The sequence below is a fragment of the Myotis brandtii genome, unplaced genomic scaffold, assembly GCF_000412655.1.
Source record: "Myotis brandtii unplaced genomic scaffold, ASM41265v1 scaffold79, whole genome shotgun sequence".
Lineage (NCBI taxonomy): Eukaryota > Metazoa > Chordata > Mammalia > Chiroptera > Vespertilionidae > Myotis > Myotis brandtii.
Genome location: NW_005371173.1, coordinates 3,814,837 through 3,841,585, shown reverse-complemented (window position 1 = coordinate 3,841,585; position 26,749 = coordinate 3,814,837).

Genomic DNA, 26,749 nt, shown 5'->3' with positions numbered 1-26,749 from the left:
GGGCCGGATCCGGCCCACGGGCCGTAGTTTGCCCACAGCTGTTCTTGACATATTTCTTTTAACATCTTGCCCCAGAATCTCTCACCTACCAGGTTCTGTGGGTTTAGTCTTCCAAATATTTTTAATTCATCAGTTTCTTTTTGCATCTACCACCAGTATCCAAACCACCATTGTTCCTTAAATGGGTGATTGTGGACACTTTTGAATTAATCTCCTTCTGCCTGCTGCAATTTGCCTTCAATATTTTCTCCACTAAACAGAAGAATTGCTTTTCTTAACTGCAAAACTGTTCAAAATGTGTCCTTGCTTGGAATCCATCTGAGTTGGAAAAAATATCACTTCTGTGGTTCTTCTTCACTCACTCATATTGCTTTTGACACCAGATGTATGGGCTATTTGCCTCCACACCAAACAATTTTCTGTGATACCAGCTAGGTGTCCTATAACTCATTTAGTTACATGAAGGCATAGCAGTTGTGAGCATGTACAAATGAAGTAAATATAAATTAGGAAGAAATTTTTTTTTGACCTAAAATATTTTCTCTGTATTCATCAGATGCTTATATAAGACTATTTCTTTATGTTTTTATTTGGTTTTGTTGGCTTCAGATAATCCAATGGGATTGCTTTCACTTTAATATTTTTACAGGCCCGGTGGTGCATGAAAATTCATGCACTGGAGGGGGGGGGGCATCCCTCAGCCTGGCCTGGCCCCTCTCACAGTCCAGGAGCCCTCAGGGGTGAGAGGTGACCCGGTGATCAGGGGAAGGCGACACCCCCATCACACCTCTGCTGCTGCCACTGCTGGCAGTGCAAGCTTCAGCCCGCCCTGGTTACCTGAGCCTTGGGCCGGCCCTGGGCAGCGGCCGCCACCATCCACGGATTGCCTGAGCCTCAGTCAGTGGTGGGTGCAGGAGGACCTGAGGCCCCTGGCGGGGCTGAGGAGAATCTGGCAGCAGGTGCTCAGAGCAACCATCCCTGGCTGAAAAATGGAAGATACTTTCAATTACATGAGTCAAAACTTCCAATTTGTTGGACACCACAATCAGGCTTCAGCTTTGGGAGAGGGAGGAAGAGAGGGATGGGCAGTTGGTTGGAGGAGCCTGAGCGAGCTGTCAGTCAGTGGGGGGTGCAGGAAGACCCGAGGCCCCCAGTGGGGCTGAGGGGACTCTGGCGGTAGGCGTGCAGAGCAGCCGGCCCTGCTGCTGTTGTAGGCACCACCATCTTTGTGATGATGTGGTGGTCAATTTGCATATAACCTCTTTACCAAACAATTTTCTGTGATACCAGCTAGGTGTCCTATAACTCATTTAGTTACATGAAGGCATAGCAGTTGTGAGCATGTACAAATGAAGTAAATATAAATTTGGAAGAATTTTTTTTTTTTTTTACCTAAAATATTTTCTCTGTATTCATCAGATGCTTATATAAGACTATTTCTTTATGTTTTTATTTGGTTTTGTTGGCTTCAGATAATCCAATGGGATTGCTTTCACTTTAATATTTTTACTAGAGGCCCAGTGCATGAAAATTCATGCACTGGAGGGGGGGGCATCCCTCAGCCTGGCCTGGCCCCTCTCACAGTCCAGGAGCCCTCAGGGGTGAGAGGTGACCCGGTGATCAGGGGAAGGCGACACACCCATCACACCTCTGCTGCTGCCACTGCTGGCAGTGCAAGCCTCAGCCGGCCCTGGTTACCTGAGCCTCAGGCCAGCCCTGGGCAGCGGCCACCACCATCCACAGATTGCCTGAGTCTCAGTCAGTGGTGGGTGCAGGAGGACCTGAGGCCCCTGGTGGGGCTGAGGAGACTCTGGCAGCAGGTGCTCAGAGCAACCATCCCTGGCTGAAAAATGGAGGATATTTTCAATTACATGAGTTACAACTTCCAATTTGTTGGGCACTACAATCAGGCTTCAGCTTTGGGGGAGGAAGGAAGAAAGGGATGGGCAGTTCGTTGGAGGAGCCTGGGCGAGCTGTCAGTCAGTGGGGGGTGCAGGAAGACCCAAGGCCCCCAGTGGGGCTGAGGGGACTCTGGCGGGCGTGCAGAGGAGCAGCCGGCCCTGCCACTGCTGTGGGCACCACCATCTTTGTGATGGTGTGGTGGTCAATTTGCATATTACCTCTTTATTATATAGGATTTGTTGCTTTATATATTCAGTATAGAACAACCACCCAAATGTAACATGTTTTTTAATTTAAAATTTGATAATGTTATTTAATTTTTAATGCATGTAATTATTTTATTAATTTTCTTAAAAGCAAATATTTATTGAGGAGTTGCTCTATACTAGTCACCATGTCAAGTCCTTCATGGGCATTTATTCTAACCAATCATCCAACAAGTAAGCAACTATTATTATCTACTTCATTTCACAGATGAATAAAATGAGACTTAGGGGAGTTCAACAGTTGTTAAAGGTTACATTGCTGTTTTCCATAACTGGCCTTTAAACTCAGTCATCTTCAAATTTAGCCCAAATTCTAAACCACTCTGCTGTATTTAATGTGAAACTTAATATATTCAGCTAATTATGAAGTTGTTCTCTTAATTCCTTTCTGTTAAGATAACCCTGGGTATTGTTAGGGCCAATAAGTAGGGGAGATTACATAAAGTGGTTCCAAATCTAAAATACAAGGGTCATGATAATAGTGGCTATTTTTACAGAGGTCTTCAAATGTCCTGTGTACTATTTTGAGAGTTTTATCTCATTTAATCCTCATAAAAGTAAACTGCTACGTCTCATTACCCATGTTAAGGGTGAGAGAGGCTTTATCAAAGTTAGTTTAAATCTTCAGAAGTCTAGTGCTCTTTAAAGGCATGGACTATAATTAGAATTCATGTCTTTTGACTTTCAGCCTCAAGGTCAAACTCCCCACTGTCCTGTAACATGACCCCTCCATTATGCCCATCCCTGACCTCCACCCACTGCCCTCACTCCCCCCATTGCTGCTGGCACTGGCCTGCCCTAACTTCTTCCAAGACCCCGGGATCAGGCTTGAGGGCCAGTTGGTATTCTTGGGAACACTGCTAAGAACATTCTAGCATATAGACATACAGGGTCCAGATACTCTTTACCAGTAAAACACTCCACAGGATTCCCTTCCCAGATTTGCTTAAGCTGCATGTCTGCCCATTGTATAGGAACAATCATAATTCTCTAAAAATACTCCAGATTTTTGGTCATTCATCCCGAGAAGTGATTCTTGTTTTAAAAGTCCTATTCTCATTACTTGGTAACATTTCCGCTTAATTATTGGAAAAATCCAAAATTTTGGAAGCTCAAGTAATTAAAAGATGTCATTGTTGTGATTTTAAAATGTAATTGTGGACTATCTTTTGTTTATTCTGTTGTGATATCATGCCTCATTATCTTTTAATCTTAAAATAAAAATATATGTAATATATAAGTAATATATATTATTCTTTTGGAGGCACTATTATATATATATCTGTGTGTATGTATTTGCATATGCACACACATATATTTTTCCCCCAAAAGAGCTTCCCTTTATGGGTTATTTGGTTTTATCCAAATTTGTTTGTTTAACAGGTAACATTTAGAAAATTTTGTTTGTTTGTTTGGCTAAAAAGGAACTTTGTTACCTCCCAAAGCCTTGTCTCCTAATACCATCACATCAGGAATGAGGACTTAAACAGATCAGTTGTAGAACACAAACATTCAGTCCATATTAGCAGAACTTTATTTGCTAATAATAATAAAAAAAAACTTTTGTCAAAAACGTATTTTTTTCCACATAACCTGGGAATTCCTGAGTCAAGGAAGTGGAGGAGGATTGGGAAAATCTGGGCGGATCCCAGTTGCCCCTCCTTCCCTCCAGTCCTTGGATCCTTTGCACAAAGCCTTGCAACCTCCTGGATAACAGCCCTTGTTCTGTTCAGTGGGATTGTTCCAAAAAGTTGTCCAAAAGTCGCAGTTTTGTAATATAAGCCACATCATTGGGCTTGACCAGTTGTCCAAGTTATTAAGGGTTTTGACCAGTTGTCCAGGATATTGGGGTTGTCCAGTTGTCCAACCTGCACACCAACAAGATTTCCCAACCCTGTTAGCAGGAGCATGGTCCAGATCCAGCCCAGCCTAGCCCTGGAGGCAGGTGCAGGGAGCTCTGCGAGGGCCCCCTTCCTGCCTGTGGTGCCCTTGCGCCCCAGTGGAAGGGGGGGGACACTGGGGCCCGGGCTCCTTGGCGCCTGCATTAGGTGTCCCCCACAGTGAGGACTGCAAGGTGCAGCGTGGCTGGGGTGGCTTGGGGACCGCCTCCAGGTGCTTGTTCTATGCCTGCAAGACCATCTTGGCGTAGTTGCCCTGATTGCTGCGCATGGCCAGACTGCAGCTGGGGCAAAACTCACTCTGGGCAGAGGGCGAAGAGTGGGTGCTATGGGAGGCAGGGAGAGCTGCAAGGCCTGGAGGTAGTTCCCGCCTAGCACTGAGGGCCCCAGGAGGAGGGGTAGAACTCCTGCTCCTGCTGCCATTGCTGCCTCTCAGGTTGTCATGGCGACTGCCTTAAAAGTTTTCTCATGGCTCCTTGTCTGTCATTCAGCTTTCTTCTGTCTTTGTTGTATATGATGCCAGGTCACTAACACCAGTGGTGGCCAGTGAGTTCCTGGGGGTGGTCCGAGCTGGGGGAGATGGGAAAAAAGGCATTGCTATTACTTAAACCAGAAAATGTATGTTCCCCTGGAATTTGATGCAAGGTGGAACTCATTTCAGGACTTTTAATTTCCAGATCTCTCTTTTTGTTGTAAAAATCATATGAAATGTCCAGTGTTTCTTACTTCATCTAAAAGGCTTAGTCCCCTATTACAGGAAATTCTCTATACTTACACTTTCTATGGCCAATATTATAAGAATCACGCTATACTTTATTTACCAGTCAACTTATGTGGATGACTATATAACATTAATTCTTATTCAACTTTTACTGTTTCTTTCTGCAGCTTTGAAATGACTTTAAAAGGGCCCTAGATTCTAGTATTTATTCTAGTATTTGGGTTTAAGTAACAGAGCAAGTTTGTTTTTTTCTCTAAAAATGCCACCATTTTGTTTCCATCCAGACAGCTGAGAAACAGCATTTCCCAGTGGGACCTCAACAGGAGTCTACTGAAACTTGTGTTCCTAAGAAAAATTTTCTAAAGTGTCCCCATTCATTCCAAGCTTTACAGATAGGTCTCATGGCTCTGTACCCTAAGGGCCACCTCCCCTGCTGAAGCCTGTGTGTGTTAGAGATCCTAGCTGGTGTCATGCTCGTGCCAGATACCCGAGTCCCTCCAATGTTTCTGACAGCCTGTGTACTCCTTTCCTCCACTTACTGTGTGACACTGCACACATCTGCCCATCCTTCTCATTAGCACCTGGACAAGTGGCACAGAAATATCTCGAGTCATATAGCCATAGTGAGACAAGCTAACTGTCAGGAACATTGGGGTTCTATTGGGTTGGCTTATGACCTTATATAGTTCACTTAACCCTCCTCATAGAAACCTGGAGGAAGAGCAAATGGGAGAACAGCACCCATGAAGGGAAGATCCTTCTCTCTCTAGGGATGGGAATGAAGACATTGATGATAATAGACACCATGTGTTGACTGTTTGCTATCCACACCTTATCATCATCTCACTTAATCCTCTCAACAATTCTGTTAGCTAGATACTATTATTACTATTATCCCCTGGCAGTCTACTAAGTGATTTATGTATATCAATTCAATTAATGTTCACAAACACAATATGAAGTATGTATTAAAATTATTCATATTTTTACTTATAGGAAAATTGCAGTGTCCACTCCAGAGCCCATGCCATTGACTATAATACTGGAGGTCTGTAACATGACTTGCTTAAATCAAGCAGTTCAAAAAGACTGTGACTCCCATCTTGCTGGCATCCTTTCTGACTGGAAGCTCTTGCTTCCTTGCTTTGATGAAGTGAGCTGTCATGCTGTGAGCACCTATGGAGAGACCACATGGCAGGGAATAGAGGGCAGCCTCTGGCCAACTAACCACCAGTGAGAAACTGAGTTGCTCTGTGCAACCACCCAGAAATGAATTGAATCCTGCCAACAACTGCATGAGTGAGCTCAGATGTGGGTTCTTCCCCAGCCGAGTCTTGAGTTATGGACTGAATGTTTGTGTTCTACAATTGATATATTTAAGTCCTCATTCCTGATGTGATGATATTAGGAGACAAGGCTTTGGGAGGTAACAAAGTCCTGAGGGTAGAACCCAGGTAGCTATCTCACTTTCTCTGCCATGTGAGGATACAAGGACAGGTCAGTTGTCTGCAACCTAGAAGAGGGCTTTCATCAGAGCCCAACCATGCTGACGCATGATCTTGGACTTCCAGCCTCCAGAATTGTGAGAAATAAATTTTTGTTGTTTACAAGCTTCTCAGTTTTTGGTAGTTTGTTGTAAGAGCCTGAAATGAGACAAGATGGCTGCAGCCCACATCAATACCTTGATTATAGTCTTATGAAAGACTCTGACTCCAGGGCCCCGGTTAAACTGTGTTCATATTCCTGACTCACAGAAATGAAGAGATAATAAATATTGTTGTTTTAAGCAACTAAGATTTAGGATAATTTGTTATAGAGCAAAGATCACTCATGCATGCCACCTTGGTTTACCCCCCAAAATAACTTATATTAAACTAAAAAATTTGATTAAGCAGCCAAAGGGTTATTGACAATCATTGATTTTTTATGTTAAAATCAAAATTGTATATTTAATATTTACCATTACCTGTGTACTTACTATGTACCAAGCACTATACTAAGTCCTTTATATATTCAACTAGAGGCCCGGTGCACAAAATGTGTGCCCGGGGGGGTGTCCCTCAGCCCAGCCTGCACTCTCTCCAATCTGGGACCCCTCTCACAATCCAGTACTGCTGGCTCTCAACTGCTCGCCTGCCTGCCTGCCTGATTGCCCCTAAACACTTCTGCCTGCCAGGCTGATCACCCCCTAACCCTAACCACTCCCCTGCCAGCCTGATCAATGCCTAACTGCTCCCCTGAGGGCCCTATTGCCCCTAACTGCCCTCCCCTCCTATCCTGATCACCCCTAACTGCCCTCCCCTGCTGGACTGGTTACGCCTGACTGTCCTCCCCTGCAGGCCATCTTGTGGTGGCCATTTTGTGTCCACATGGGGGAGGCCATCTTGTGTGTTGGAATGATGGTCAATTTGCATAGTACCTCTTTATTAAATAGGATATGGAATACTAACACTTAATCCTCATAACATTGTGAGGCCCATTTAATTTAATGTAATTTATTTATTTTAATTTATTTTATTTTAATTTATATGCTAGAGGCCTGATGCACAAAATTTGTGCAAGAGTAGGCCTTCGCAGCCACTGAGGCTGCTTTGATCCCTGCCTGGAAGCACGGTGGCTACCTAGATCCCCTGGCTGCAGCCCTGGCTTCATCTGGAAGGTCGTCTGAAAGGACGTCTGGACGGGCATTTAGTCAATTTGCATATTATGCTTTTATTATAATAAATTTTTATTGATTTCAGAGAAGAAGAGAGAGGGAGAGAGAGATAGAAAAATCAATGATGAGAGAGAATCATTGATCAGCTTCCTCCTGCATGCCTTCTACTGGGGATCGAGCCTACAACCTGGGCATGTGCCCTTGACTGGAATCGAACCTGGGACCCTTCAGTCCTCAGGCTAATGCTCTATCCACTTAGCCAAACCAGCCATGGTATGAGGCCCTTTTTATTTACTCACAATCCTATTCATTAAATTATACTTAGTAGTGGTATTTTGATGTTTATTTTTCATTGTCTCCCTAATGAATTGTTTAAGCTCTCCCTAAAGAGATCTTGCCTGAATTCTTGGTCTCCCTTTGTTATTCAAGCTTGCTTGAATGTATTCCTGGTTCACTCACATTATACTCTAAGATTTTTCTCAGGACCAATATTACATTAGTAAAATGATCAGTATTTTTATGAATGCACATTGTGCTTTAGAAGCATGATCTAAAGCTGACTTTTTATATCTGCTACACAGATGCATACTGCTTCAAATCACTTCTTATTGGGGGACTAGTTTATTTTGTTTTTTAAGATCTTTATTATTTTCTAATTTGTATTTGGAAATAATTTTAGACTTACAAAAGAGTTGCAAAAAGAGTTGAGAGAGTTCCTCTATGTATCCCCCCTACTGTAAGTTAATATCTTATATAATCATAGAACTATTATTGAAAACAGGAAAATAATATTAATTCAATGTTATTAATTGACCCATAGAACTTCTTAGAATTTCCCCAGTTTTCTCATTAATGGGAGGACTAGTTCCTTTTATTGTTACAATCCTGCAATGTTTTGATAATTTTCATTCTGAATTCTCTGATATTTGTGTATAATGGAACAACAGGGGCATGTACAAACTTCTTCTTGATTAGTATGCAGACTAAAATTGGATTCTTCTCCCTATATCCCAATAATGAACATGTCATATTTACTACGTAACACCCCAACACACACACACACACACACACACACACACACACACATACACACACACACACAAATTACAATAGATCAGGAGTTTCCTGTTCAAATGCTTGATGTTCACTATAAACCCAAAGTGAAACCCTTAAACTGTACATGTTACTTTAATTAGTTGCTTCTTCAAGTTTGTCATATCTGCAGAGAGACACCTGTTTCAAAGGAGGTATGTCACCGTCAAGACTCACATATGCTCAGCTTCTTGGATTCTTCAAGGCTGTCCATACTGTGCACTCAGGATTTCACACCAAGAGCAGAGTTGAATAAACCACATGGCAGATTCATTATTTGGGGAAAATCAGTGTATATTCAACACATGTGCATTTCATTTGCCCAATGCATTCTAGAGATAAACTTTCAGTCCCTTTATATTTTATAATAAAAAAAGGATTTAAATTTTGATGTTTAGTTTTTCCTCTTTAGGTAAACATTTCTACCATAATTGCCAAGCTCCTTAGATTTCATTCCATTTATTTTTTTTCCTGTATGTCTTTTATTGAAGTTCTGTTTAAGTTCAGGCACCAGGCCACTGAAAAGCATGGAACATTTAAGCATTAACAATTTCTTCAAGAGTCTCAGGCCAGATAACTGTTGGTGTCTTTTAACTTTTCAACCCCTCTTTTCCCCTTTAACCCTTGCAATGAAAAGGGGATTATTTTTGAAAGGATTGAGTAGTTGGAGAGAGAAGATGGAAAATCCTGGGGTTTTCCACAAGGCTGTTCTCAAAACCCTACACGGAGGCAGGAACATTAAAACAAATAATGCTTTGACATTATTATTTAAAAATAGACCCTCACATTTTTCTACTCTGGGGCTGTGTTGTAATTCCAACCAGATCATTGTGAAAAATGAATGGCTTTGATATTTTAGTGATCAATATGGATTACTAAAATACAAATAGCAGGGCTCTTGCTGGCCAAGCAAATTGTGATGAATAGTTTCTGTAAATATGTGGATCACCTTAGTCATTGTAAGGTTTGGAAGTTATAAGGAAGCTGACGGAAAGAAAGGATGAAGAATGACTCTTAAGTCTTGGTGTGGTGATGGGTGGAGACATTCAGAGAGACAGGAAATCCAAATGTCAGTTTTCAGTGAAAAATAGTGGATTTCTCTTTGGATATGTTGAGTAGGAGGTGCCTAACAGACCTCCAGTTAGAAATGTCTAGCAGGCAATTGAATACATTTGTCTGAAGTCCAGGCAAGTGGTCAGGACTTGAAGTTTGTGGGGAATGGAGGGGTTTAAAGTAATGAGAGAAGGTGAACATTTATGGATTGATATCTTACTATTTTTAGAAAATGTGACTTAAAGCTACAAAAGCCATGTGAAAGAAAAATGCCTTGGGCATCAATATCTGTTCAAGAGTTTCATGTCCAAAAGCTTAACTGTATGTGATTTAATCCTTTAAAAATATTTATTTAGTTCTTATACAAAGGCTCATTTTACTACTGTGAGATTATTTGGGCACTGGGGAGCATCTTGCTCTGGTTCCAGGTGTAGTTGATTAACCTTGAACATCCAATGCATGTTCATCCCAGGTGTCACCCTTCTATACATCTACTGAAACTACTATAAATTAAAATCTGGCATTTTTATACTTACTTTATAAGTTTTTGTGAAAAACCACACACACAGCAGGCATATAATACATTGCTTTGGGATGTTTGCTCAGCTCACAACACCATCTTTTTAAACATTAAAAAAAATAATTTCTAAGGATGGCTGTCACAGTTATCTATTGCCATAATAATGCCATATAATAAAAAACAGCCATAAAACATCAATGGTTTATAACAATAAATTTGTGTTCATATGCCTGGGGAAAGCTATAGGTTGGGTAGGTGGCTGTGCTGATCTAACTGAGCTTTCTCAGATGTTTCAGTGTCAGCTGGCTGTCAACTCAGAAAACTGGGATTACTCTGATCCATATACAGGTGTTGGCAAAAGTAGGTTTACATTTGTAATACAAATAAATACTACAACAATTAATAAATAAAATACAAGAATAAGCTCTGTGTTTCATGTATTCACAACTATAAACCTATTTTTGTGCCACCATCTCTCATCCTTCCACAAGGTAGCCCTGGTGTGTTGTCATGGTAATGTCAGTGGTACAAGAGAATAAGCCTGAAGGCAAGCACATTTCAAGCCTTTATTTGCATCTTGTTAATATCCCATTGGCCAAAGCAGGGCAGTAGTTGACATTGATGATAAACGTGGAGCACAACCCATAATTTTATCCACAGCAAGAAGTCACTGCAAAGTTGCATGGCATAGGGTATGGGTTGGGGGCAAGGAAAAGAAACTGGGCTAATATTGCCATTTATCACAACAGCATGGCTCCTGTCCACAAGAGTGTGTCCCTGGAAACTATGTGTCTCCTTTAGCCTACTCAAGGTTAATTGGTTCAAGGGCAGTCACCATCTAAAGCTAAAAATCTAAGACTGTAGAGATGAAGAAAAGTCTCTTTGAAATCAAAATTTGTATTATAGTTCACTTATAAGCTCAAGGTTCTACTATAATTTAAGAATTATTTCCACTGCATTGTCCTTAAAAATACCAAAGAGAATGTGTTTGATAATTAAATATATTTATATCCTTATATGCTCAATATTGTTTATCATCTTTATTATACACTAGAAGATTAAAAATATACCAATAAAAAGAAATAATTTTCAATTCTCAAATTGGCAAAAATTAAAATTTTGAAAATATTGGCAAGGAGATTGGGGATTAGGGGATCTCAGGCTCTGTATTTTATAGTGTAAATTTCATAGCACTTCTGGGAAAATCTTGGTAAAATTTTCAAAAGTTTTAAAAAGGTTCAAACTCTTTTACCAGTAATTTCATTTGCAGGTTTGCAGCCTAGGAAGATTTTGATATCAACATTTATTTCTCTGAAAAAAAGAAGGAAAATAAAACAACTGAAAGGGCCAGCAAAAGGAAATGTGTTAAGAAAATTACAACACATTTTTAATGAAACAATATAAAACATATAGGATCATCAAATATGTCAGTATATTATGTATTGTTAAAATAAAATGTTCCCAATATATTTTTAGGTGGAAACAAAATGCACATTTTGTAAAAAGGAAAATAGTACAACAGTCAGAGGACATACACTAAAATTCAAGCAGTGATTAATTTTTTGCAATGATTAACAAACAGTAAATCATGTTAGTGTAAATACTGTTAAAAGATAGTAACATTCATAATTCACTGAAGTCAAACTTTGTCCATCTGAAGGAGATGGGCTGGCAAACTAAATCCACACTTATTAGTCTCCTTTAATTTAGTGCAATAAATTAGATGAAACTAATCTTTTGATCCAGAGTTTAGAGCTTAAAAGGAAACTTTTTAATATGATAGGCTTATCTCCCCAGACTACAGGCAGAAAAAGTTTATTCATCTGTATGGGATACAATTCTAGATTTGATGGTGTGGTATTTTGGCATTTTAGAATCAGAAGAACTAGTGTTAAATCCTGGCTTGGTCATAAGCAAGTCCTATAATCTCTCTAAGCCTCAATTCCTCATCTAAAAAACAGGGAAAACATTTGCCCTGTCTATAGGAGTGTTGTAAGAATTCAATATTCAATGAGATTGTGTGTGTATTTGTGTGTGTGTGTGTGTGTGTGTGTATTTAAGCATTCAAAAATGTTAGCCAAGGAAGAAACTTTAAAGCCATTTAAAACCATCTCCCAATCAGGAAAACACTATTAATCTAATTAAGGCATATTATACTCAGAAGGGTCTGAGTTTTGGCACCTATACAAAAGTTATAAGCAGACTAGATTCTGAAGGAATCTGACCTATTATTAAAAACCCTATACCATTCAACAATTAAAGCATTGTATAAAGATAAATCAAGGAGTCATGTTTCTTCTCAAAGAAGCACACAATGTAAAAAGAATAATAAAACCTAGTGATTTAAATCCCCATAAAATTAATGCATTGTATATGAAGAATTAGCATAAAGCATACTGACATTTATAGAATTGTTTCCAAAATACACTGAAGGAATTCCTTGTTAGAGAAAACAGTGGTTTTGGAATCATTTCCTCATGTGAGCCATAAAAAGTCTTATACTTAGGTACTTTTATTTAGTTGTTTTAAACCACAATTAAGTTCATGTACATTGGAGCTTAGTCCTCAAATATTTTTAATCTCTCTATCCCCACAGTAAAGCCAACTACTGAGTTCTAAAGCTTCTAAGAACACGTCAATGAAATGACTGGTTTGCCACCACTGAAAATTGGTATAGAAGGTACAGATTAGGAAGAATAGCTATCTTTTCAAAATGAATTTCTAAGGTTGAAATATGCACATGAACCTTTGTAAAGGTTTAACAAATTTGCAAATGTTTTTTAATTAGGTCAACAGGATTGCTCTTGGGCTTGTGTCCATTTCATTGGAACTTTATTAGTTGGGTCGATTTGTCCCCCTTAAAACAAATGTTCTTTTAAATTTTCAAAACAAATGCCATATATAATTGTCTTTTACATCTGAGGGAGAGGAACTAACCACTTTTTATTTTGAATTTTCCTATAGGAATAATTATTTATTTTAAATGGTGGAAAAACACATAAAATTAACCATCCTAATTATTGCAATGATGTGCAACCATCGCTGGAACTGCAATCCAGTCCCAGAATTTTTGTATTATCCCCAAAAGGAAATCCCATTGAGAAGTTATCGCCCATTGCCCAGACCTCTACCCCCTGGCAGCTACTAATCTGCTTCCTTTCTCTATGGATTTTTCTATTTTGGCTAGAAACTAGTATATTTAATCAAACTGTACAGCATAGTCTTTGATGTCCAGTTCCATTCTTCACTCTTCTCCATTCTGCTCTGGACCTTGGGAAATTAATGTCCATGGACTGCACTAATGGGACTCCCTTCCCTCTGACTCCTAGATGGCTTTGTTGATCAGAAAGCACAGCAGGAACATCAGTGAGTAGAAGAGGAAATAAGGATTTTTCTCGGTTTCTTTCCTTCTTGGTCATGGGTCAACCTGTGTTTGTCTATATACATATGCACAATCAATATAGTATAAATTTGAATAAGTATAACATGTACATAATTGAAAAAATGAAGAATAAATACATAATTCTAAACTATAAAATTATGAAAAAGTATATTCTATGACTATTATCTCAAAAGAAAAATAGTATTTTGAAAAGAAATACTCAGGAAAAATGTTTTTATGAAAAAAATGCAAAGTTATAGATACTTTTTGAACTGATTTGTGTTTGTCTCATATAATGAAATGCTTTAAATTGCTAGACACTTTATGAATGCTGGTTATTCAGGACTCTCCCTTCAGTCTGAAGATGTTGTCCCTGCGATGAGATCAAGGCTTACGTTGTATTTGTAGTTATGGGAATCCCAGGCAGCATTTCACAGTGGATAGTATGTAATCCTTTATGTTTTGACTGAAGTTTAACTTGGGTCAATTCAAACTGTTTGCTGAATGTGCTTTTTCTATTGAGAGAGGCTAGCAAACCCACCAGTTTTCAGAGAATTTCATCAACTTAGATATTAAAAGAGCTCAGCAACTTTCATTTTGAGTATATTATTAGTTTGGAAATGTCTTTGTGTTCCTTTTTTATTTTTATTTTATTTTGTTCTTTTGAATTCTAAAAGAAAAATAAGAATGCCAAATACTTTACGTATTAGCCAATGAATAGAAAAATCTTGTAAGAGAATTTTGTGTAAGGCATAGCACCCTATAATCACCCCATAAAAATAAGAAATATTTACAAATGCCAGGTTTTCAGTGGTGCAATAAATATGGCAGTGGCTTAAATAAGTTATTCAGCACAACTTCTACATGCAAGGATCTTAACAAGCTTTGTTATTCAACTCTGAATATGAATATGAGCTTTACGAAATTCTTAAATGAGAGAACCAACAAAACTGCAGTGGCTTTCAACTGAGGTTGGTTGTAAATCATCTTGGCTTTGGTTTAGACTCAAGAATCAGAGCAAAGCTTTATTGCTTCTCAAAGACTTTTCAATAAGTTTATTTATAAGGCATGTTTCATAAACTTCAATATCACAAAATTGTGTAAATGACAGCTGTTTATTCTCTCCAGACTGAGAGGGAAAAGGTAAAGTAAAAAGAGTAACTCAGTTCTCCCAATATAAAAAGAAATCTACAGCAAGATTTGTCAAAAAAAGAATATCAGTGGATTCTGATCCTAACAAGTTTCTAAATATAACCTTTACCCTATAAAAACTAACATATTGAAAAGATTAAATGAAAACCAAGTTAATGATGATGTCATTAAGCAGTTCTTACTGAAGAACTATCTCAGTAGGTAAAATGAGGCTACATTAATGACTCAGTGCAGAAATAAAACCAGTTCTTAGGACATAAACTTGTTTTAACACCTTCAGAATTTAGGCCTAGTCTTTTATAATTTGTTTTACACCCTTAGAAGGTAAGGGTTTACAGCTCTGAGGTCATACTTTACCCAGAAGTAAGTTTCCTTACGGATATCTAACTTGTGGATTATTGAAAGGTTTGTTTGTCTTAATATTTTAGGACATTTGAAGTGTTCATGTCACTTTGTTTCTCTATTCATGTCAAAAACCCTCAAAGATGAAAAAAAATATGAGGAGAATTAAAGACAAGCTGTGTTCTTATTTCAAAGACTAACAAAATTATATTAAGGCAAATGCTTCCTTTTAGTAGTGAATTCAAGAAATTATACAGGGTTTGGCAAAGGTAGGTTTATAGTTGTTAGTATGCAAGACAGAGAGTTTATTTTTGTATGATTATTTATTAAGTATTGTATGATTTTCTATATGAACCACTGTAAACCTCGTTTTGCCCCACCCTGTAAGCATATAGCAGAATAATCCTTCATTAAACCATCAGTAGAATTAGTGAAAGGAGAAGTTAAGGCTAGAGACTGAGCAACTGTGTACTCTAGTCCCTAGATACCTGAAGAACAAAGAATTGGAATCTAGCATAAACATGCAAGCAGCACATTATTTGAACTGTTGGATTTTGTTGGTCAATGTGTATTATGATAAACTGCAATGAATCTCCCAACAAACATCGGCCCCATTTGCCAGCAGTGTTCTACAAATACAATCTCAAAAAGCACAATGTATCTTTAAATGCTCAAGATAATAAATATGATAGCATTTGGTGTTTCTCAGTCTATTAATTATCACCTTTATCAAAATATCTCTGTTTTTACAATTTATATTTCTACAATAGGACTCCTAGAGAAGTTTCAATGTAAAGTAATCCTTTATTGACTTTATGTACCATTGAGATGTCTTTCCTGAAATATAAAGGAGATTATGGAAGAGTATTCCTATTTGATAACAAAGGAGAAGGGTGGAGAAAGGAGGGAAGGGAATTAAGAAAATAATTAGCCCTAGCTGGTTTGGCTCAGTGGATAGAGCATTGGTCCTTGGACTGAAGGGTCTCAGGTTCAATCCCAGTTAAGGGCATGTACCTCGATTGCAGTCTCTTTGGTATGCGGGAGGCAACTAATTGATGTGTCTCTCTCATATCAGATGTTTCTCTCTTCCTCTCTTCCACTCTCTAAAAATCAATGGAAAAATATCCTCGGTGAGGATTGACAGAAGAAGAAGAAGAAGAAGAAGAAGAAGAAGAAGGAGGAGGAGGAGCTTGGGCGGGGCGGGCTCAACAGGGCGGGCGGGCGGAGGGAGCGGTTATGGCCCCTCTCAGTCCCGTTCCCAGAGGCTCTGCTTCTCAGAACCCCCGGAACCGCTGCAAACCTCGGAGGGAAAGCTGCCTTCCAACTGATGCCAGACACTCCCGCTTCTCCCGTTTGGGTCCGAGTCCCCAGCGATTCGCCCGTATCTGGAGCTCAGAGTCTGAGACTCCCCCCTGACCGAAAACGACAACCGCGCTCTCAGCCACCAGCCCGCTTTGCGCGCGCACCTCCGCACCTGAGTATTTTCCACACTGCGCCTCCTCTGAGCCTCGGTGTGCTGTTATTTTTCCTTCTAGTTGAAGAGTCTCTCCTCAGCCAGCCTTCCTGCGGTTCTGGGTGATGTCCGTTCCGCCTTTTAGTTGTATTTTTGAAGTGGTTGTTTGCGGCAGCAGTCTGCGGTGTTTACCTATGCCGCCATCTTGGTCTCTCGTTTTCCTTTTTACTGAATTTATTGGAGTGACATTGGTTAACAAAATTATAGATCTTTCACAAGAAAAAAATAACAAAGGAAACAATGTCACAGGTGTTTATACTTTTTCTCAGTATATAATTATATCTAATATTTTAATAAAGATGATAATGAAAAGTAAAGTCACCACACCTTTTAATATAAGTTGTCAGTGTAGTTTTCTTTAATTTCATTGGCCTACTTTTAAATATTCAAGGAACCCATGAAAATTGTAAGTATTATTTTTCCTCTTTCTCTTCCCTAGAAAGAGCCTCACCCTACAATTCCACTGCTCTCCTCTTTAACGGTTTCTCAATCACTTTGGATCAGTTTGGAAAGTTTTTATCTTGATTAAAAAACTCCCTAAGATCTTTTCTAAATAGAAAACAATAGAATTTTATGTAAAGAATATTATTTTAGATTTATCTTACTTTATATTTTGTTAAACTCAAAGCCATTTCTCTCTATACCAAATCAGAAATATTATGTTTAAAATAGCTTTGGGAGTAAGCTTGAATTCAATAAACATTTTAAGACCCATTCTTTTTTATTTTCATTGAATTTATTGGGGTGACATTGGTTAATAAAATTACATAGGTTTCAGGTGTACAAGTCTATGATACATCATTTGTATATTGTATTGTGTTCACCACTCCAAGTTGTCTGCTTCCATCACCATTTATGCCTCCTATACCCTCTTCTAACTCCCTCTACACCCTTTTCCTCTGGTGATCACCATACTGAGGTCCTTTCTTTGTGTATGTTTTTGGCTAGGTTCTCTGAAAGATGCCTGGATGAAGAGGATGCATTTCCCGAGCAGCTTACAATCTAGAAAAAGAGGCAGAAATGTACACAACAACCTCACTTTAAAGTGCTATAAGAGTGGGGAGAAAAAATTGATCCCACCTAAGATAATCAGAGACTTTATGAAAGCAGATCTTGAAAGTTATTTCAGATTTGGCTCATTAGGTTGGCATTGGCACACAAGAAGAAAGCCTTGAGTCTTAGGCTATTTCTTGGCAAATATTAACATCATATTTATCACTGATTCTTAGAAGTTCTGAGACTTTCCATCACTGTTTCTATTCTTTGTTATAAAAGCAAAAAAAAAATCAGGCTAATTCAATGACTTAATCAGCCACATGCACTGTTTGGTTTCTGAAAACTTTGCTTAATTGTTCAAAATAAAGAGATTGAGTGAGCCTCTTGGAATAAATCTATAGGATGACCAGAGAGGAAAAGTAATCATGACTGAACTGTACTTTGCAAATGCAGAGCTTAACCTTTATATTGCCTAAAGTGAATCAAAATGGATCAAATTTCAAAAATGTACAAAACTCATTGGAATGTTGACCTAATTTCCCTTCTGATATTTGGCCCTGTCTGGCAAAGGTGAAGCTGACAAAAAAAATAGAGCTCTGATGTGCCCTTGGGGTATAATATCTGTATTAGTTTTCAGAGGAGAGCAAAAGTTCAGGCAAGTGGCACTTAAAACCTGCCTGTGATGGTGTTCTTTTTATCATTCATTTTTAGTGGAAGTATTTAGGAGCTAGCTCATAAGCTAGGATGATAAATGAAGGAAAGTGATTGAATTGAAATGTTCTCCTTTCATTCAATCATCCCCATAAGATTCTTCCTGCTGTAGAAGAGTGACCTCCCCTACTCTCAATACTAACTCAAAACAACTATTTGAGAATTCAATCTGCAGCTCAATAGTTGCCTTACAAATGTGTAACACTAACAATGGTAGCAACTCAGCCATGATTATAATATGTTGGAGCCTTGATGTTCCAAATGTGGTGGCTGACCAGTAGCATCAGCACCACCCGGGAGCTTTAAAAATGTAGATATCAGGCCTCAGCTTAGGCCTCCTGAATTATTAGAACCTGCTCTTCAACAAGAGCCCCAGGTGGTTAGTATGCAAATTATACATTGAGGAGCACACACTGGAGTTTTGACTTAAAAGGAAAAATAATAAAGAAAAGACCACATCCTGCAGAAATTTAGAGCTGGTGTTGAAGGGAAACAGTACCACAGATGATTGAGGATCCATAGAAGTTTTCTGTGTTGTTTTTCCTTGGTGTTCAACCCTGGTGATTTGATCAACAATCACTTCCATAAGGAAAAGAAGCTCCACACCTCTTTCCTCCACAGAGTTCTTTATGGTTCTGCCGTCACAGTTTTTAATAGGCCTGGCGCCTGCAGTTTGTCTCTGAGACAGAGACAAAGAAGAATAGCTTGCTGCTGACACAAACAAGAGAGTACAGCTCTGTAACTCAACTGCCACCTGCCAGTTCATCTTCCTTTTAACTCAACCCTAAGGATTCTATAGATCCTGGCTATCTCCCACCTGGCCCCTTGCGGACATTCAAAGGACTCAGATGAAAGTTGCTGATAGGGACAACCAGGACAGTGGTGAGTATCATGGCCCCAAAATTGTTGGCAGCTTCTCTCTGCTCACCATTAAGGGTTCTTCTAATCCATCAGTGGTTCCCTTTGAACTTCGTCTCACAGCAAATCCCATGCCAGAGTAGTTAGTATCTCCAGATCTCTGTACTCTACACTTTGAGCAATGGGGTTGACTTGTGAGCTCACTCACTATTATCTGAGAGAAGTCAAAGTTATACACAGATGTAAGAGAAGAAGAAAGAACCTTACCCACAGTCTGTGCTTCCCAAAATGTCATAACCACCAGAGAAAGAAAATGAGATGCCAGTTCCACTTGAAAATACCCAGCAGATCTCAGCCAATGAACCAGATGTTAGGATAATATTTATTAAAGGCAGGGTCTAAGCATATGACTTTGGGTCTTTTATCTTCTATTGCACTCATCTTACCGGTGAGTATAGCCATGTGTCTTTGTGTGTGACTGGATAGAATGTATCAAAAGGCTGAGGTTTCCACAATTGCGTGATCATTCATATGGCCTGTAGCCCATGGGTACCCAGATAAAATGCTTGCCATGAGGAAATCTCTAACAGTCAAAACAAGGATATGGGCAAGTCACATGCAATGAATTCACTTGTGTTAATTAGTCTTTTTTTTTTAAGGTGTCCAGCAAGTGCATATGAAAATTAGAGACTGGGGTTCTAGAGTTGCTCTGTATGAGATCTTGGAACTAATATTTTATTTCTCTGAGCTTTGTTTTATTATTATCAAGATGATGCGTTTTAAACTAGTGTCCCTCAGAATACTGCTCCTAGCAAATTAATTGTTAATACAAGAAAAAGATGGGAGGATTCCCAAAGCTTTCATGTACAATTAAATGGGAAAACATTGGATTCAACACAGGTAAATAGATGGGCTGCTTTCCTTTGAAACATATCAGTGTCCATTATGTGTTATTGTGGAATGTGATAATCCATGAGGAGACACAGCATGATAGATCTCTCCAGATCCTTGACTCACATTCCTCCTTATTGTGGTAGATCTATCTCTATTCTTGGGAACATGCTGGGTGATGCTAATGTGGATGATCTCTAAGATTTGTGCTGGGGCTGACACTTTATGATTCTGTGATCTTGGAGGCAGCCATTGTTTCTCTTTCACTTCCTTTTTTAAACAAATTTTTATTGATTTCAAAGAGGAAGGAAGTGGGAGAGAGAGATAGAAACATCAAAAATGAGAGAGAATCATTGATTGACTGCCTCCTGCACACTCCCTACTGGGAATAGAGCCTCCAACCGGGGCATGTGTCCTTGACCAGAATCAAACCTGGGACCCTTCAAACCACAGGCTGACACCCTATCCACTGAGCCAAACCTGCTAGGGCTCCACTTCTTTTTCTAAAAACATTTCCCGCAACCCTGTCCCAGGCCTTCACAACCCTATTGTCTGTCTCCATGGGTTATGCATATATGCATACAAGTTCTTTGGTTGATCTCTTCCCACCCACCCATCCTCCCCCACCTTCCCTCTGAGATGGGATAGTCTGTTCCATGCTTCTATGTCTCCTCCACTTCTTTTTGATAGGAGTGTCCAAAAGACTTCCAGCAGCAGGGGAGTCATTTATATACTGGGACGCTGCACTCTTGATCTCGCATGACTCTCAAACTGTGTATTTAGGTAAAAGCAATTAGCTCACAGTTATAAGACAACCTTGAATGTAGAATAGGTTGAAATGTAAATTGACCTAATAGAAGAAAGCTGCTTCTTTATTATGATTTACTCTGAAATAAAATTTATATAAAATTTAAACCAGTTGTTGGAAGTGAAATAATTTACTTGAAAGGGAGGAAAATGGCTCTCCATTTATTATTAGAAAGTTTCAAATATTTTGAGCTAACTTCTAAGAGCTCAGTTTTATCTTTTTTTCTAAGATATATATATGCAGTTGTTACAGCCATTAAGCAGGTTATTTTATTGGAAAAATATTAAAATTATAAAATTGTGTGCCTGTGGTGTTTGCACTAAAGCTTTGTAATTGAGTGTTAATAATACACAGGAAAAAGTGCCAGTTCACCATAAAAAGTATCCTGTTAAAGTGAATTATTATAGTAAAGTATTTTAAATTTAAAGAATTCTGGGATCAAAAGAATTACAGTTTAAAAAGATAGTAGACAAAGGTTCTAATTTCCTGTGGCTTCTAAGAACTGCACTGGAATTAAAAGAAAATAATGAAGTCCCAGTTCAGTTTTAACAGAAAATGATAAAAGTATACTTGGATGATCATTTTCAGAGGACTTTCTGAAAATGCAAACATATTGGCTTATTTTTCTTTCCTTTTCCAAACTATCAGTAAACTTTTCTCTTTTTAAAATGACACCACAAGTTTACGTCTGCTTTTGGGGAAAATTAAGTTATTTAACTTCAAAATGAGCTATATTCCATTCTTCATAAGGGCAGTTCCTGGAATCAGTCTAATTTTGAGTACTTGTTCCTGGCTAGAGCTTATTATTACTAGAAGAATATGTGCTGACAGGCAGAGACAAAAAGGTCATGGAGAAGGTCATTTTTAAACAGAAAATGTGATTTATATGTTATAAAGCACTCTATTATTATTAGATAGAAATGGAAGTTCAGGGAAAGAATATGGGACTTGAAAAGTCTCTTATTTCTGAAAGTTCAGACAGATTTTAGGGGGAAATTGTGCCATGAATTTCTATTTCACTAAGAATGAGGCTGCATGGTGAGCAGTGAAGACGGAACTAAAGACAGTTATATAAGCCAAAGTGATCTTATTATGTTTTAAGCTAAACAAGCTAAAATATTTGATTTTGTTTGGGTAAAAATAAATTGCATGTATACACATAAAAGTGAGTGTTTTTCTTAAGTTAGCAATTATTGATTTTGAAACGTAAAATTTGTTAAACATGGTGTTTTATCCAGCTAAGAGCCACTGACCTTGTAGTGCTCGATGATTTGTATGTTTTTTTAATGTTTTATTTTTCTGTTTTGGGGGATGGGAAGGAGAGGAGAGGAGGGGGGAGAGAGAGAGAGAGAAGAGAGGAGCTTTTACTATAGTTTCAGGTCAATGTTAAAATATGATAGATTTTCAAGAGTCAAAACCAGTTTTAGACGTATATACTAACCACTAAAAAACAAAAGGAGGCTAATAAATTATGATGACATCACAAACCACAAAACAGGCCCTGTTTCTTTCTAAAGTTAAAGACATCTGATTGGCACAGGCAAGGGGGCTTTCTGGCCTGGAGCAGTATCACAAGTTCTTCAGTTTATCCATCTGCAACCGGTTGACTATGTTCCACATTGGTGATGAATTATACTCCGTTTCCTCAGTCTAATCCTTTTCATTTATTTATATTTTATGGAGGAAACATAAAAGGCTTCTTAGAAAAATCCAACTGTTTTTGATAAACCTTGTCATGTGCAAATAATGGAGCCTTGTCAGGGCCAACCTTTCCTGGAAATTTATACCTTCTAATAATAATTAAAAGGAAAAAAAAGAAAATCAGAAACAAATAAGAAATATATTGAGTTGGATTCAAAGCATGTTTGTGGCTTTGAATCAGTGGCAATAAAGCATTTTCTGTAAAAAAAAAAAAAATGTTTAAACAGGGGAGTGTAACTGAAATCCAGGTTCAGCTTGAATTTGGGATTTTTCAAATAGTGAAACCATGACCTCAATTTTTAAGCTGATGGAAAAAAGAAAACATTTCGTTTTCAGTGAAGCATTATATTAATAGCCATGAACAGGGGCAGTGAGGAAGAGCTGGGCAGCAGGATGGAGTGCAGCTTGATGAAGGGCCTTACAATAGGCCGTAAAGAAGTCTCAGCAAGAGGCATTCAGTGATTTCTAAAGAAGTAAATTTTATATGAACAAGGTCATACATGTTGGCTGTTCATGGAATACATATATCTGGGCTTTGATATTCTAAGTATGTTCCCCCAGTTTTTCAGAAATTGGTATATAAATAATTTTTTAAAATAACTGAAAATTAGTAATGTTTATAAATTGAAAAGTCTGAGAAAAACGGGCCAATTTTGTGCTTAATTCTATCCTTTGTTCCTTGTCTATTTCTATTAAGTCAGTAGAAACTCTTCAGCTAGGGTCTTCAAGGTCACCTACATCTTATAGCCACTTGGAAGATGCCTCCAAGCAGATGTCACAAGGCCTGAGGGGACGAATACTCGCAAGCACCTCCCTTCTCACCCTAGATTTTCTTTCATCTTCAAGGAAACAGAAGAGACATTTAGCAAGGATTTCTGTACTTCTCTGAGGTGCTAGCTAAGAGATATTCTGCATTGATAGGTATTATTGGGACCCTATGAACTTGCCAGCTGCTGTGTTCTATCTACATCTGATGACCCACATAAAACAACTTTCAGAGAGCTGCTATCTATACATATTCTGCAAACATTGCTTTCCTTCCACTCCCCACCAATTGATTTTCCCCTCCATTATCTCATTTTTATAGACTTATGTTTGATATCCTTGTCTTTTTAAGTCTTCTTTGCATTCTATATATACTTTAGAATAGTTAACCTTCTGTGTAGTTGATTGTTCAATGAATTTTCATTGATTGTATTTGTTAGCTAGGGCTGTCATACAAAGTATCACAGACTGAGTGATTTAAATAATATAATTTATTTTCGTACAATTCTGGAGGCTAGAAGTCTTAGATGAGGTATCATCAGGGTTGGCTACTTCTGAGGGACAGATCTTTCCAAGCCTCTCCTGATGGCTTATGAGTGGCCAACTACTCTCTGTGTCTCCTCACATTATCTTTCCTCTATATATGTGTCTGTGTCTGAATTTCCTCATCCTATTATGAGAGCACCAGTTATATTGGAATAGGGTCCACACTCATAACCTCATTTTAATCTAATTACCTCTCTAAGGAGCCTATCTCCAAATACAGTCATTCTGAAGGAATGGGGATTAGGACTTCAACATAAGCATTTTGAAGGGAGGGTACAATTCAGCCCATAATTTTGACTAGTTTATGGGTAAATAATAAAGCTTTATGAATAGAGAAATAATAAATAAATGAATGTATAAAACTATTAAAAGGTCTGCAAAACTAGAGGCATTTTGAGTTTTTATATGCAAACAAAATCTCCTAAACTATAAAACCACCTTTAAGTTAAACCTTTGTTTCCTAGGAAACTTGTTTATTTTTCTTCTTAGAATTTCTGCAAGTATTGCCATGAAACAAGCTTATTCAGAAACATAAAATTTTACACATACATTTTTGAGGTATGAATCTTATTAATTTTTTCCTAGAGTAGTTAAAATAAAAATAAAGGACTAACCAAATATTGTGGGTTGTCTTCCTCTGGGTAACATGTACCCCAAAGTGGTTAAATTGGAAACAGGTTAAATGAGTCTACATTTATTTGGGGAGCATTGTGTAAGCCAAAAGAGCACTGATTACTATCCAGATCAAGAATGAAAATCCTAGATCACTCCTATTAACTTACAAAATGCCTGAGAACAATTCACTGAGGTTTGACAAAGACAGGGAATCTAGTCATTGATGCTTCCACTGGCTGCTTATGGTGAGGCCAAAACATGAAAATCATCATACCACAAAAAATACTTTTCCTCCAAAATCAGAACTACAATTGAAGACTATGGCTTCATAGAGTGTGCCCTGGTTTGGTAGTTAAATATAAAATTGAATCATTGTAACTAATACACAGATTGTAAGTAGGAAACACTTCTAAGTTTCTTGGAGAAGATAAAAATTACCAAACTTACGAAACTTCTAAAAGGTGTCTCCAGGTATAGTTGGAGTATTCACTAGGACAAGCTGTAACATTTTATCAATGTGTGTGTATTATAGTCTTATGTTATAAACACATTTATCATGACCCAAGTGGTTTTTATGTGCCAGGAAAAATAAATAAGATAATTTCTTATCCATCTAGTTTATTACCTTGCCTTCTATATTTTTTCTTGTTGTTTGTTTTGTCCTATTTCCTCATGTTCTCCATTGAATTATTATTGGGCAGTGAAAAAATACAGCAATGATACCTGCATTAGAGTTTTTGGTGGAAGTGTAAAAATATATTTTAGCACCATTAGAGTTGAATTTTATTAGCGTTCCTTCAAAATAATCTTTAAAAATGTTAGCCATCATCATTTCAAATGAATTTTAAATCCTAAGCATGGTTTTCATTTTAGCTATTGCATAGCTCTGGATATGGATAGGCAACAGCTGATCAGTAGCAATTCAAAAATTATTAAAAGTTAAGAATATGTTTTAAAATAATGATAACAATGTTTCCAAATCAGATATAAATCCTTCTAAAGTATCTGAGTTTAAGCTAAATTTAGAAAGGCTTGGTGAAGAATGAAGGAGGAGGAAAAATGAAACTGGTCACTGTCTCTAAAATGTATTTAAAAAGACAAATTTTGAAATTATATTACATCTTCTCAAATTTTGGAACTGCAGTTATTACATCTATGACAAACCACTTCAACAGAAACTGTCTCATAGCCCCTCTATAACACAAAAATGTATTGTTTTTCATTATTTCACCTTTAATCATGCCACTGCACACATGCACTCATGCCCACACACTCCCCCCCCCCACACACACACTGTTTAGTCTCTGATTTTGAAATAAAAATATTTTCAATTTCACTCTCATTTGCTAAGTTTTAACTGACATCAGGGTCAAGTAGAAACTACATCTAAGTAATTCTCAATGAAAAAGGAGTCTCTAACAAGGAATACAGACACATGTTCGATACAAGAAGGTTTTGATAAGGGAATGTTTTTACTATTTATTAGGGGGAAAATTCAAGAGGCATGTTGAAGACATGTATTCTCCTTTTAGAGACCTTAACTCTTTAAAGGAAAAATTAAAAAGGCAACCATTAAGTTTGGACTTGAGTAGCAAGGAAGTGCCTCCAGAGGAGAGAATTTCCAACCAGGTGAAATTCTCACCTGGCAACTTGGACATTGGGGTTCTGAACAGCTAAATAATCAAACAGATCTGCAAACCTCTCGGTGAACCCTAGCCAACTCTTAGATGAATTTTCAGCAAACCTGGGCCGAGTTTGGAGAAATTCAAAGCAATTTTATGGTTGCAGATGGGAAACAGGCCCATCTCAACAGTTTAAATGAACCTGAAACTCAAGGGCCATCTCAAGGGGTCTGAACCCAAGCAAACCAAAACAAAGTAATGATTCCCAGGGAACACTGGAAGTCCTCTATGCATTGTCTTGGCAGAAGCTGAGCACAGGTTCATTTTATATTATTCAAAAGGAGTAAGTGAGAAAATGAAGTAAGGCTTCTTAATGGGCTGTCTGGAAGGTCTGTACTATTCAAAGACTAGTGGAGGAACTTTTAGGCGTTGTTCCCTTTACACAAGCAAATGAGTCAGAAAATAATTGAGACTTTTAACTACTATGACGACTATATAAAGAGATTAATGGCTTGGCCAGTGTGGCTCAGTGGTTGAGCTTTGACCTATGAACCAGGAGGTCATGATTCGATTCCCGGTGGGGGCACATTCCAGGCTGTGGGCTCGATGCCAAGTAAGGGTCATGCAGAAAGCGGCCAATCAATGAGCATCTCTAATCATTGATGTTTCTATCTTTCTCTCCCTCTCTCTTCCTCTCTGAAATATATATATATATGTGTGTGTGTATATATATATATAT